Source organism: Oncorhynchus nerka, unplaced genomic scaffold (genome assembly GCF_034236695.1).
Source record: "Oncorhynchus nerka isolate Pitt River unplaced genomic scaffold, Oner_Uvic_2.0 unplaced_scaffold_781, whole genome shotgun sequence".
Taxonomy (NCBI): domain Eukaryota; kingdom Metazoa; phylum Chordata; class Actinopteri; order Salmoniformes; family Salmonidae; genus Oncorhynchus; species Oncorhynchus nerka.
Window position 1 is genome coordinate 54,672 of NW_027040448.1, and position 15,154 is coordinate 69,825.

A 15,154-nucleotide genomic window follows, 5' to 3' on the forward strand; every position below is an offset into this window, starting at 1 on the left:
TGTAGCGAAATGCTTATGTTCCCAACTCCAACTATGCAGTAATACCTAGCTAAATGCTTGTGTTTCTAGCTCCAACAGTACAGTAGTATCTAACTAAATGCTTGTGTTTCTAGCTCCAACAGTTCAGTAGTATCTAACTAAATGCTTGTGTTCCTAGCTCCAACAGTTCAGTAGTATCTAACTAAATGCTTGTGTTTCTAGCTCCAACAGTACAGTAGTATCAAACTAAATGCTTGTGTTCCTAGCTCCAACAGTAATATCTAAATAAATGCTTGTGTTCTTAGCTCTAACAGTTCAGTAGTATCTAACTAAATGCTTGTGTTCCTAGCTCCAACAGTAATATCTAAATAAATGCTTGTGTTCCTAGCTCCAACAGTTCAGTAGTATCTAACTAAATGCTTGTGTTCCTAGCTCCAACAGTAATATCTAAATAAATGCTTGTGTTCCTAGCTCCAACAGTTCAGTAGTATCTAACTAAATGCTTGTGTTCCTAGCTCCAACAGTACAGTAGTATCTAACTAAATGCTTGTGTTCCTAGCTCCAACAGTACAGTAGTACCTAACTAAATGCTTGTGTTCCTAGCTCCAACAGTACAGTAATATCTAACTAAATGCTTGTGTTCCTAGCTCCAACAGTACAGTAGTATCTAACTAAATGCTTGTGTTCCCAGCTCCAACAGTACAGTAATATCTAACTAAATGCTTGTGTTCCTAGCTCCAACAGTACAGTAGTATCTAACTAAATGGTTGTGTTCCTAGCTCCAACAGTGCAGTAGTATCTAACTAAATGCTTGTGTTCCGAGCTCCAACAGTGCAGTAGTATCTAACTAAATGCTTGTGTTCCTAGCTCCAACAGTGCAGTGATATTTAACTAAATGCTTGTGTTCCTAGCTCCAACAGTGCAGTAGTATCTAACTAAATGCTTGTGTTCCTAGCTCCAACAGTATAGTAGTATCTAACTAAATGCTTGTGTTTCTAGCTCCAACAGTGCAGTAGTATCTAACTAAATGCTTGTGTTCGTAGCTCCAACAGTAATATCTAACTAAATGCTTGTGTTCCCAGCTCCAACAGTGCAGTAGTATCTAACTAAATGCTTGTGTTCCTAGCTCCAACAGTATAGTAGTATCTAACTAAATGCTTGTGTTCCTAGCTCCAACAGTACAGTAGTATCTAACTAAATGCTTGTGTTCCTAGCTCCAACAGTACAGTAGTATCTAACTAAATGCTTGTATTCCTAGCTCCAACAGTACAGTAGTATCTAACTAAATGCTTGTGTTCCTAGCTCCAACAGTACACTAGTATCTAACTAAATGCTTGTGTTCCTAGCTCCAACAGTACACTAGTATCTAACTAAATGCTTGTGTTCCTAGCTCCTGCTGAGTCGATACCTGTGCCGGCCGCGCGCCCGGGAGACCCATGAGGCAATTGTGACTCCATCTCGTTCCATGAGGCAAGGATGTCTTCTGACTGTGTTTAGAGAGCTGTTGATTGACTTTGCCGATCGCTCATCATCTTCAACCAACAGTGAGTCCATCTTACAGAGTCCACCAAATGCATAGAGTCCACCAAATGCATAAACCAGATTTGCCCCCTCCCAAAAATGCATCAACCCCTACAAAAACATGAATTTATTATTAACCTACATTATAATTGTAACGCAGATGTTTTTTCATTATGGATCCATAACGAATTATTACTAACCACTAGGCTCCGCTGCCGCCCCATCCATAACAAATTACTATGGGAATAAATAAAACTGAATGACATGTGGTCAACTCTTTCAACACCGTGTTGCGCTGCTCTGAGACATGCATGGAGATGAGATTGTTTTATTTTCACTGAATCTCCATTTGGGTATTGGTTAGACTACAAATAGGGTATGGAAATGTTAGGATTATTTTGCTTTTAGTAGCCTACTCCCACCCGGTCACGTTGTACAGCGCCATATTTTCCTGAGGGTTTAGTTTTTTTTCCATTTTTCTCGTTTTTCTTGGAATAGAAACTCCATAAAAATAATCAAATTAATTAAGAAACATTTCTTAAAATCAATCCCATATACTATGTTCTTACAAAAATAGGTTTTAAATTCTCTAGTACAGCCACTATTAAAAATAGTCAAATGCTTCTCAAAGATGCCCTCTGGTGGTCAAGCTAACACTAACTAGAATTAATGGATACAATGTCTGACAATTAACAACAACATTTTTAAAGGAAGAACCATGGTATGCTATACAGGGATGATGGACTCCACCCAAATGATCTAGGAGCCTGGATCCTCTCTTCACATTTCAAGGCCATGTTAAGATATTGACTCAGAGACAGACCAAGCCCCAGTTGAGGTAATCCCTCCTATCCTCTCAAAATCAAATCAAATCAAATTCTATTGGTCACATACACATGGTTAGCAGATGTTATGCTTGTGCTTCTAGTTCCGACAGTGCAGCAAATTTTTAACAAGTAATATCTAAGAATCCACCAACAACTACCTAATACACACAAATACACACAAATCTAAGTAAAGGAATGGAATGAGAATATATACATATAAATATATGGATGAGCATTGACTGAGCGGCACAGTTAACAATAGATGGTATAAAATATAGTATATACATATGAGTTGAGCAGGATATGTAAACATCTTGAAATGATGGTCGATATTCTCTCTTCCAAAACATCCTGTCGTGTACCGGATGATATGAAGTGCCTCTTCCTCATTTGACCAAGGAACAACTTCAAGCCAATTGCCAAGACTGGCGACATCGTGTGGAAGCTGTAGGACTTGTAAACTGGGAGCTATCTATTTTCCCTTGCCATAGACAATACAGCCAACTGGCGGATTGATTTTCTTTTTTTTTCTTTTTTTTTTGGGTGAACAGGTTTCCTTCGCCTGTTAAACACTGTTGCACAGACATGGTTTAACCAGTTTTAGAAACTTCAGAGTGTTTTCTATCCACACATACTAATCATATGCATATACTATATTCCTGGCATGAGTAGCAGGACGTTGAAATGTTGCGCGATTTTTAACAAAATGTTGAAGAAAAATCACCCGATCTCTAAGATTATTAAAGTGACTAGTGATCCGTTTGTTAAAGGGACAATGATTTGAGTCAGTATGTATGTAGGCAGCAGCCTCACTGTGTTACTGATGGCTGTTTAACAGTCTGATGGCCTTGAGATAGAAGCTGTTTTTCAGTCTCTCGGTCACCTGTTTTGTTGCACTGTACTGGCCTCGCCTTCTGGATGGCAACGGGGTGAACAGGCAGTGGCTCGGGTGGTGATGATGCACCTGTACTGGCCTCACCTTCTGGATGATAGGGGGGTGAACAGGCAGTGGCTCGGGTGGTGATGATGCACCTGTCCTGACCATAAATTTCAGGCAGTTGATGATCTTCTTGGCCTTCCTGTGACAGGTGCTGTAGATGTCCTGGAGGGCAGGCAGTTAGCCCCCAGTGATGCGTTGGGCTGACCTCACCACCCTCTGGAGAACCCTATGGTTGCGGACGGTGCAGTTGCCGCACCAGGTGGTGATACAGCCCGACAGGATGCTCACAATGGTGCATCTGTAGAAGTTTGTGAGGTTCTTAGGGGTGCTGTTGCGCCTTCTTCACCACCCGGTCAGTCTGGATGGACCATTTCAGGATGTCTGTGACGCAGAGGAACTTGGAAAGGTGGCTCCCTTTGCTGAAGTCCACGATCAGCTCCTTTGTTTTGCTGACATTGACGGAAAAGGTTATTTTCCTGGAACCACCACTCCCGCCAGGACCCTCACATCCCCCCTGTAGGCTGTCTTGTCATTGTTGGTAATCAGGCCTACCACTATTGTGTCATCTGCAAACTTGATGATTGAGTTGGAGATGTGTGTAGATGTGTGTAGCCAAGCAGTCATGTGTGAACAGGGAGTACAGGAGGGGTCTGAGCACGCACCCTTGTGGGGTCCCTGTGTTGAGGATCATGGAGATGTTGTTTCCTACCTTCACCACCTGGGGACGGCCCATCAGGAAGTCCAGGACCCAGTTGCATAGGATGAGGTTCAGTCCCAGGATCCCTGAGCTTAGTGATGAGCTTGAAGGGTACTATGGTGTTGAATGCTAAGCTATAGTCGAAGAACATCATTCTTACGTAGGTATTCCTATGGTCCAGATGGGATAGGGCATTGTGCAGAGTGATGGCGATTGCGTCATCCATTGGGGTGGTAAGCAAACTGAAGTGGGGCTAGGGTGTCATGTAAGGTGGAAGTGATATGATCCTTAACTAGCCTCTGAAAACACTTCCTGATGTCAGAAGTGAGTGCTACGGGGGCGACAGTGATTTAGTTCAATTACCTTTGCTTTCTTGGGTACAGGAACAATGGTGGACATCTTTAAGCAAGTGGGGACAACAGACTGGGACAGGGAGAGATTGAATATGTCTGTGAACACTCCAGCCAGCTGATCTGCACATTCTTTGAGGACGCGGCTAGGACTGCTATCTGGGCCGGCAGCCTTGCGAGGGTTAAATGTCTTACTCACGTCGGCTACGGACAACTAGAGCTCACTGTCCTCATGAACGTTGGTGGCCCGCGTTGGCTGCACTGTGTTTGCCTTGAAGCGGGTGAAGAAGGTGTTTAGCTTGTCATTTACATTTACATTTAAGTCATTTAGCAGACGCTCTTATCCAGAGCGACTTACAAATTGGTGCATTCACCTTATGACATCCAGTGGAGCAGCCACTTTACAATAGTGCATCTAAATCTTTTAAGGGGGGGGGGAAGGATTACTTTATCCTATCCTAGGTATTCCTTAAAGAGGTGGGGTTTCAGGTGTCTCCGGAAGGTGGTGATTGACTCCGCTGTCCTGGCGTCGTGAGGGAGTTTGTTCCACCATTGGGGGGCCAGAGCAGCGAACAGTTTTGACTGGGCTGAGCGGGAACTGTACTTCCTCAGTGGTAGGGAGGCGAGCAGGCCAGAGGTGGATGAACGCAGTGCCCTTGTTTGGGTGTAGGGCCTGATCAGAGCCTGGAGGTACTGAGGTGCCGTTCCCTCACAGCTCCGTAGGCAAGCACCATGGTCTTGTAGCGGATGCGAGCTTCAACTGGAAGCCAGTGGAGAGAGCGGAGGAGCGGGGTGACGTGAGAGAACTTGGGAAGGTTGAACACCAGACGGGCTGCGCGTTCTGGATGAGTTGTAGGGTTTAATGGCACAGGCAGGGAGCCCAGCCAACAGCGAGTTGCAGTAATCAGACGGGAGATGACAAGTGCCTGGATTAGGACCTGCGCCGCTTCCTGTGTGAGGCAGGGTCGTACTCTGCGGATGTTGTAGAGCATGAACCTACAGGAACGGGCCACCGCCTTGATGTTAGTTGAGAACGACAGGGTGTTGTCCAGGATCACGCCAAGGTTCTTAGCACTCTGGGAGGAGGACACGATGGAGTTGTCAACCGTGATGGCGAGATCATGGAACGGGCAGTCCTTCCCCGGGAGGAAGAGCAGCTCCGTCTTGCCGAGGTTCAGCTTGAGGTGGTGATCCGTCATCCACACTGATATGTCTGCCAGAAGTGTCCTGGAGGAAGATGTCAGTGTCTGCGACGTGGCTGGTTTTCCCCTTCATAAATTATGTTTTCCCTTTGTAAATGATGTCTGAGTGTTAGAGTGTGCCCCTGGCTAACCATGTACCTAGTTTGCTTCATATACGGAATGTGAAATGATTTATACTTTTACTTTGTATACTAAAGTATATTTAAAATGAAACACTTTTAGACTTTTACTCAAGAAGTATTTTACTGGGTGACTTTTAATTGAGTCATTTTCCATTAAAGAATCTTTACTTTTAATCAAATACGACAATTTGGGAACTTTTTTCCACCGCTGGCTAAATGCTAGTGCTAAAACTTAACCAATATGATAAGTTAATAGCTACATGCTAGGCTAACCATTAACCTGTTAGGTTAAAGCTAAATGCTAGTGCTAAAACCTAAACACTTAGCCAAAGGCTACAATATGATAAGTTAATAGCTACATGCTAGGCTAACCATTAACTGTTAGGTTCAAGCTAAATGCTAGTGCTAAAACTTAACCACTTAGCCAAAGGTTACAATATGATAAGTTAATAGCTACATGCTAGGCTAACCATTAACTGTTAGGTTAAAGCTAAATGCTAGTGCTAAAACTTAAACACTTAGCCAAAGGCTACAATATGATAAATTAATAGCTACATGCTAGGCTAACCATTAACTGTTAGGTTAAAGCTAAATGCTAGGTTACAACTACCTGCTAGGTTACAACTACCTGCTAGATTACAACTACCTGTTAGATTACAACTAACTGGTAGATTACCACTATCTGCTAGGTTACAGCTAACTGCTAGGTTACAACTACCTGCTAGGTTACAGCTAACTGCTAGATTACAGCTAACTGCTAGGTTACAACTACCTGCTAGGTTACAACTACCTGCTAGATTACAACTAACTGGTAGATTACCACTATCTGCTAGGTTACAGCTAACTGCTAGGTTACAACTACCTGCTAGGTTACAGCTTACAGCTAACTGCTAGGTTACAGCTAACTGCTAGATTACAACTACCTGCTAGGTTACAGCTAACTGCTAGATTACAGCTAACTGCTAGGTTGCAGCTAACTGCTAGGTTACAGCTAACGGCTAGGTTACAGCTAACTGCTAGATTACAACTAACTGCTAGGTTACAACTACCTGCTAGGTTACAGCTAACTGCTAGATTACAGCTAACTGCTAGGTTGCAGCTAACTGCTAGATTACAGCTAACTGCTAGGTTGCAGCTAACTGCTAGGTTACAGCTAACTGCTAGATTACAGCTAACTGCTAGGTTACCACTATCTGCTAGGTTACAGCTAACTGGTAGATTACAACTATCTGCTAGGTTATAGCTAACTGCCTGATTACAACTAACTGCTAGGTTACAACTACCTGCTAGGTTACAGTTTACAGCTAACTGCTAGGTTACAGCTAACTGCTAGATTACAACTACCTGCTAGGTTACAGTTTACAGCTAACTGCTAGGTTACAGCTAACTGCTAGGTTACAACTACCTGCTAGGTTACAGCTTACAGCTAACTGCTAGGTTACAGCTAACTGCTAGATTACAGCTAACTGCTAGATTGCCACTATCTGCTAGGTTATAGCTAACTGCTAGGTTGCAGCTAACTGCTAGGTTACAGCTAACTGCTAGATTACAGCTAACTGCTAGGTTACCACTATCTGCTAGGTTACAGCTAACTGGTAGATTACCACTATCTGCGAGGTTACAGCTAACTGCTAGGTTACAACTACCTGCTAGGTTACAGCTAACTGCTAGATTACAGCTAACTGCTAGGTTGCAGCTAACTGCTAGGTTACAGCTAACGGCTAGGTTACAGCTAACTGCTAGATTACAACTAACTGCTAGGTTACAACTACCTGCTAGGTTACAGTTTACAGCTAACTGCTAGGTTACAGCTAAGTGCTAGATTACAACTATCTGCTAGGTTATAGCTAACTGCCTGATTACAACTAACTGCTAGGTTACAACTACCTGCTAGGTTACAGTTTACAGCTAACTGCTAGGTTACAGCTAACTGCTAGATTACAACAAACCGCTAGGTTACAGCTAACTGCTAGGTTACAACTACCTGCTAGGTTACAACAAACCGCAAGGTTACAGCTAACTGCTAGATTACAACTACCTGCTATGTTACACCTAACTGCTAAGTAATAGGCTAAAGGCTAACTGCTAGGTTACAGCTAAATGCCAGGTTAAAGCTAACAGTTAGGTTACAGCTAACTGCTAGATTACAGCTAACTGCTAGGTTGCAGCTAACTGCTAGGTTACAGCTAACGGCTAGGTTACAGCTAACTGCTAGGTTACAACTACCTGCTAGGTTACAGCTAACTGCTAGATTACAGCTAACTGCTAGGTTGCAGCTAACTGCTAGGTTACAGCTAACTGCTAGATTACAGCTAACTGCTAGGTTACCACTATCTGCTAGGTTACAGCTAACTGGTAGATTACCACTATCTGCTAGGTTACAGCTAACTGCCAGGTTACAACAGCTAGGTTACAGCTTACAGCCTAACACTAGGTTACAGCTAACTGCTAGATTACAGCTAACTGGTAGATTGCCACTATCTGCTAGGTTATAGCTAACTGCTAGGTTGCAGCTAACTGCTAGGTTACAGCTAACTGCTAGATTACAGCTAACTGCTAGGTTACCACTATCTGCTAGGTTACAGCTAACTGGTAGATTACCACTATCTGAGAGGTTACAGCTAACTGCTAGGTTACAACTACCTGCTAGGTTACAGCTAACTGCTAGATTACAGCTAACTGCTAGGTTGCAGCTAACTGCTAGGTTACAGCTAACGGCTAGGTTACAGCTAACTGCTAGATTACAACTAACTGCTAGGTTACAACTACCTGCTAGGTTACAGTTTACAGCTAACTGCTAGGTTACAGCTAACTGCTAGATTACAACTATCTGCTAGGTTATAGCTAACTGCCTGATTACAACTAACTGCTAGGTTACAACTACCTGCTAGGTTACAGTTTACAGCTAACTGCTAGGTTACAGCTAACTGCTAGGTTACAACTACCTGCTAGGTTACAGCTAACTGCCTGATTACAACTAACTGCTAGGTTACAACTACCTGCTAGGTTACAGTTTACAGCTAACTGCTAGGTTACAGCTAACTGCTAGATTACAACTATCTGCTAGGTTATAGCTAACTGCCTGATTACAACTAACTGCTAGGTTACAACTACCTGCTAGGTTACAGCTAACTGCTAGGTTACAGCTAATTGCTCGATTACAACGACCTGCTAAGTTACAGCTAACTGCTCAACAATAGTCTAAAGGTTAACTGCTAGGTTACAACAAACTGCAAGGTTACAGCTAACTGCTAGATTACAACTACCTGCTAGGTTACAACTACCTGCTAGGTTACAACTACCTGCTAGGTTACAACAAACCGCTAGGTTACAGCTAACTGCTAGGTTACAACTACCTGCTAGGTTACAACAAACCGCAAGGTTACAGCTAACTGCTAGGTTACAGCTAACCGCTAGGTTACAGCTAACTGCTAGATTACAACAAAACGCAAGGTTACAGCTAACTGCTAGATTACAACAAAACGCAAGGTTACAGCTAACTGCTAGATTACAGCTAACCGCTAGATTACAACAAAACGCAAGGTTACAGCTAACTGCTAGATTACAACTACCTGCTATGTTACACCTAACTGCTAAGTAATTGGCTAAAGGCTAACTGCTAGGTTACAGCTAAATGCCAGGTTAAAGCTAACAGTTAGGTTACAGCTAACTGCTAGATTACAGCTAAATGCCAGGTTAAAGCTAACAGTTAGGTTACAGCTAACCGCTAGGTTACAACAAACAGATAACTGCTAAATAATAGGCTAAAGGCTAACGGCTATGATAAAAGCCAAAAAGCTAAAACTCCAGAGGTGTTTGTGAGATTGACTGACCTCCGGGGGGTGGCTGGGTGGAGTAAGGGGTGCTGGAGCCCAGCTGGGGGTCCCGTCTCCCCCCTCCGACACCCCCACCCCCCTGCATCCTGTTGGAGAGACCAGATGGATGCTCCTGGTCCTGAGAGAGAGGGAGAAGGGAGAGAAAGTTACAGAGACTAAGATTGTAACCCATGATAGCTAACCCGTGTGAGCGCGCATGTGTGTGTGTGTGCGTGCGTGTGTGTGTCCGTGGTGTGTGTGTCCGTGGTGTGTGTGTGTGTGTGCGTGCGTGCGTGCGTGTGTGTGTGTGTGTGTGCGTGTGTGTGTGTGTGTGTGCGTGCGTGTGTGTGTGTGTGTGTGTGCGTGTGTGTGTGCGTGTGTGTGTGTGTGTGTGTTTAACATACATCAGTTATCAGGTCAGTGTTTGACTGTGGAATCACCATCACGTCTCTTCTCATGTATCTAAGCCACTGGGCCATATGTCAGTGTGTGTGTCCGTGGTGTGTGTGTCCATGGTGAGTGTGTGTGTGTGTAAGTGGTGTGACTGTGTGCGCCCGTTTGTGTGTGTGTTGTGTGTGTGTTTGTGTCCGTGGTGTGTGTGTCTATGCTCTGTCTGTGTGCGTCCGTGATGTGTGTTTCTGTGTGTGTGTCAGTGGTGTGTGTGTGTGTGTGTGTGTGTGTGTGTGTGTGTGTGTGTGTGTGTGTGTGTGTGTGTGTGATGTAGGACATGGTCTCATTAATGAATTAGGTCCATCTGATGAGTGTCAGTTCCTCGTAAGGCCATCTCCGGTTGCCGGGGGTGGGATATCACCGTGGCGATCTGGTCACCGTGACAGTTACGGTAACAGGGAGAGAGAGAGCTGTACAACAGATCATTTACATGCTAATTCCTGCCCTGGATGTCCCATCAGATGGATAATGCTGCAGTGTGTGTGTGTGTGTGTGTGTGTGTGTGTGTGTGTGTGTGTGTGTGTGTGTGTGTGTGCGTGTGTGTGTGTGTGTGTGATCAGATGGCTAATGTGTGGTGGGGCTGCTGATCCAGACACAGTGTTCTGGTCCTGTAGATAATGTGTGATGAGGCTACTGACCCAGACATAGTGTTCTGGTCCTGTAGATAATGTGTGATGAGGCTGCTGACCCAGACACAGTGTTCTGGTCCTGTAGGTAATGTGTGATGTGGCTGGTGATCCAGTGTTCTGGTCCTGTAGATAATGTGTGATGAGGATGCTGACCCAGACACAGTGTTCTGGTCCTGTAGATAATGTGTGATGAGGCTACTGACCCAGACACAGTGTTCTGGTCCTGTAGGTAATGTGTGATGAGGCTGGTGATCCAGTGTTCTGGTCCTGTAGATAATGTGTGATGAGGCTGCTGACCCAGACACAGTGTTCTGGTCCTGTAGGTAATGTGTGATGGGGCTGGTGACCCAGACACAGTGTTCTGGTCCTGTAGGTAATGTGTGATGAGGCTGCTGACCCAGACACAGTGTTCTGGTCCTGTAGGTAATGTGTGATGGGGCTGGTGACCCAGACACAGTGTTCTGGTCCTGTAGATAATGTGTGATGAGGCTGCTGACCCAGACATAGTGTTCTGGTCCTGTAGATAATGTGTGATGAGGCTGCTGACCCAGACACAGTGTTCTGGTCCTGTAGGTAATGTGTGATGGGGCTGGTGACCCAGACACAGTGTTCTGGTCCTGTAGATAATGTGTGATGAGGCTGGTGACCCAGACACAGTGTTCTGGTCCTGTAGATAATGTGTGATGAGGCTGCTGACCCAGACACAGTGTTCTGGTCCTGTAGGTAATGTGTGATGGGGCTGGTGACCCAGTGTTCTGGTCCTGTAGATAATGTGTGATGAGGCTGCTGACCCAGACACAGTGTTCTGGTCCTGTAGATAATGTGTGATGAGGCTGCTGACCCAGACACAGTGTTCTGGTCCTGTAGATAATGTGTGATGAGGCTACTGACCCAGACACAGTGTTCTGGTCCTGTAGATAATGTGTGATGAGGCTGCTGACCCAGACACAGTGTTCTGGTCCTGTAGATAATGTGTATTGGGGCTGGTGACCCAGTGTTCTGGTCCTGTAGATAATGTGTGATGAGGCTGCTGACCCAGACACAGTGTTCTGGTCCTGTAGGTAATGTGTGATGGGGCTGCTGACCCAGACACAGTGTTCTGGTCCTGTAGATAATGTGTGATGAGGCTACTGACCCAGACACAGTGTTCTGGTCCTGTAGATAATGTGTGATGAGGCTGCTGATCCAGACATAGTGTTCTGGTCCTGTAGATAATGTGTTATGAGGCTGCTGACCCAGACACAGTGTTCTGGTCCTGTAGATAATGTGTGATGAGGCTACTGACCCAGACACAGTGTTCTGGTCCTGTAGATAATGTGTTATGAGGCTGCTGACCCAGACACAGTGTTCTGGTCCTGTAGGTAATGTGTGATGGGGCTGGTGACCCAGACACAGTGTTCTGGTCCTGTAGATAATGTGTGTTGAGGCTACTGACCCAGACACAGTGTTCTGGTCCTGTAGATAATGTGTGATGAGGCTGCTGATCCAGACACAGTGTTCTGGTCCTGTAGGTAATGTGTGATGAGGCTGCTGACCCAGACACAGTGTTCTGGTCCTGTAGATAATGTGTGATGAGGCTACTGACCCAGACACAGTGTTCTGGTCCTGTAGGCAATGTGTGATGAGGCTGGTGATCCAGTGTTCTGGTCCTGTAGATAATGTGTGATGAGGCTGCTGACCCAGACACAGTGTTCTGGTCCTGTAGATAATGGGTGATGGGGCTGGTGACCCAGACATAGTGTTCTGGTCCTGTAGATAATGTGTGATGAGGCTGGTGACACAGTGTTCTGGTCCTGTAGATAATGTGTCATGAGGCTGCTGACCCAGACATAGTGTTCTGGTCCTGTAGATAATGTGTGATGAGGCTGCTGACCCAGACATAGTGTTCTGGTCCTGTAGATAATGTGTGATGAGGCTGGTGACCCAGACACAGTGTTCTGGTCCTGTAGATAATGTGTGATGAGGCTGGTGATCCAGACACAGTGTTCTGGTCCTGTAGGTAATGTGTGATGAGGCTGCTGATCCAGACACAGTGTTCTGGTCCTGTAGGTAATGTGTGATGAGGCTGCTGACCCAGACACAGTGTTCTGGTCCTGTAGATAATGTGTGATGGGGCTGGTGACCCAGACACAGTGTTCTGGTCCTGTAGGTAATGTGTGATGGGGCTGGTGACCCAGACACAGTGTTCTGGTCCTGTAGATAATGTGTGATGAGGCTGGTGATCCAGACACAGTGTTCTGGTTCTGTAGATAATGTGTGATGAGGCTACTGACCCAGACACAGTGTTCTGGTCCTGTAGATAATGTGTGATGAGGCTGCTGATCCAGACACAGTGTTCTGGTCCTGTAGATAATGTGTGATGAGGCTACTGACCCAGACACAGTGTTCTGGTCCTGTAGATAATGTGTGATGAGGCTGCTGACCCAGACACAGTGTTCTGGTCCTGTAGATAATGTGTATTGGGGCTGGTGACCCAGTGTTCTGGTCCTGTAGATAATGTGTGATGAGGCTGCTGACCCAGACACAGTGTTCTGGTCCTGTAGGTAATGTGTGATGGGGCTGCTGACCCAGACACAGTGTTCTGGTCCTGTAGATAATGTGTGATGAGGCTACTGACCCAGACACAGTGTTCTGGTCCTGTAGATAATGTGTGATGAGGCTGCTGATCCAGACATAGTGTTCTGGTCCTGTAGATAATGTGTTATGAGGCTGCTGACCCAGACACAGTGTTCTGGTCCTGTAGATAATGTGTGATGAGGCTACTGACCCAGACACAGTGTTCTGGTCCTGTAGATAATGTGTTATGAGGCTGCTGACCCAGACACAGTGTTCTGGTCCTGTAGGTAATGTGTGATGGGGCTGGTGACCCAGACACAGTGTTCTGGTCCTGTAGATAATGTGTTATGAGGCTACTGACCCAGACACAGTGTTCTGGTCCTGTAGATAATGTGTGATGAGGCTGCTGATCCAGACACAGTGTTCTGGTCCTGTAGGTAATGTGTGATGAGGCTGCTGACCCAGACACAGTGTTCTGGTCCTGTAGATAATGTGTGATGAGGCTACTGACCCAGACACAGTGTTCTGGTCCTGTAGGCAATGTGTGATGAGGCTGGTGATCCAGTGTTCTGGTCCTGTAGATAATGTGTGATGAGGCTGCTGACCCAGACACAGTGTTCTGGTCCTGTAGATAATGGGTGATGGGGCTGGTGACCCAGACATAGTGTTCTGGTCCTGTAGATAATGTGTGATGAGGCTGGTGACACAGTGTTCTGTCCTGTAGATAATGTGTCATGAGGCTGCTGACCCAGACATAGTGTTCTGGTCCTGTAGATAATGTGTGATGAGGCTGCTGACCCAGACATAGTGTTCTGGTCCTGTAGATAATGTGTGATGAGGCTGGTGACCCAGACACAGTGTTCTGGTCCTGTAGATAATGTGATGAGGCTGTGATCCAGACACAGTGTTCTGGTCCTGTAGGTAATGTGTGATGAGGCTGCTGATCCAGACACAGTGTTCTGGTCCTGTAGGTAATGTGATGAGGCTGCTGACCCAGACACAGTGTTCTGGTCCTGTAGATAATGTGTGATGGGGCTGGTGACCCAGACACAGTGTTCTGGTCCTGTAGGTAATGTGTGATGGGGCTGGTGACCCAGACACAGTGTTCTGGTCCTGTAGATAATGTGTGATGAGGCTGGTGATCCAGACACAGTGTTCTGGTTCTGTAGATAATGTGTGATGAGGCTACTGACCCAGACACAGTGTTCTGGTCCTGTAGATAATGTGTGATGAGGCTGCTGATCCAGACACAGTGTTCTGGTCCTGTAGATAATGTGTGATGAGGCTGCTGACCCAGACACAGTGTTCTGGTCCTGTAGATAATGTGTGATGAGGCTGCTGACCCAGACACAGTGTTCTGGTCCTGTAGATAATGTGTGATGAGGCTGCTGACCCAGACACAGTGCTCTGGTCCTGTAGATAATGTGTGATGAGGCTGCTGACCCAGACACAGTGTTCTGGTCCTGTAGGTAATGTGTGATGGGGCTGGTGACCCAGACACAGTGTTCTGGTCCTGTAGGTAATGTGTGATGAGGCTGGTGATCCAGTGTTCTGGTCCTGTAGATAATGTGTTATGAGGCTGCTTACCCAGACACAGTGTTCTGGTCCTGTAGGTAATGTGTGATGGGGCTGGTGACCCAGTGTTCTGGTCCTGTAGATAATGTGTGATGAGGCTGCTGACCCAGACACAGTGTTCTGGTCCTGTAGATAATGTGTGATGGGGCTGCTGACCCAGACACAGTGTTCTGGTCCTGTAGATAATGTGTGATGGGGCTGGTGACACAGTGTTCTGGTCCTGTAGGTAATGTGTGATGAGGCTGGTGATCCAGACACAGTGTTCTGGTCCTGTAGATAATGTGTGATGGGGCTGGTGACCCAGTGTTCTGGTCCTGTAGATAATGTGTGATGAGGCTGCTGACCCAGTGTTCTGGTCCTGTAGATAATGTGTGATGAGGCTGCTGACCCAGACACAGTGTTCTGGTCCTGTAGATAATGTGTGATGAGGCTGCTGACCCAGACACAGTGCTCTGGTCCTGTAGATAATGTGTGATGAGGCTGCTGACCCA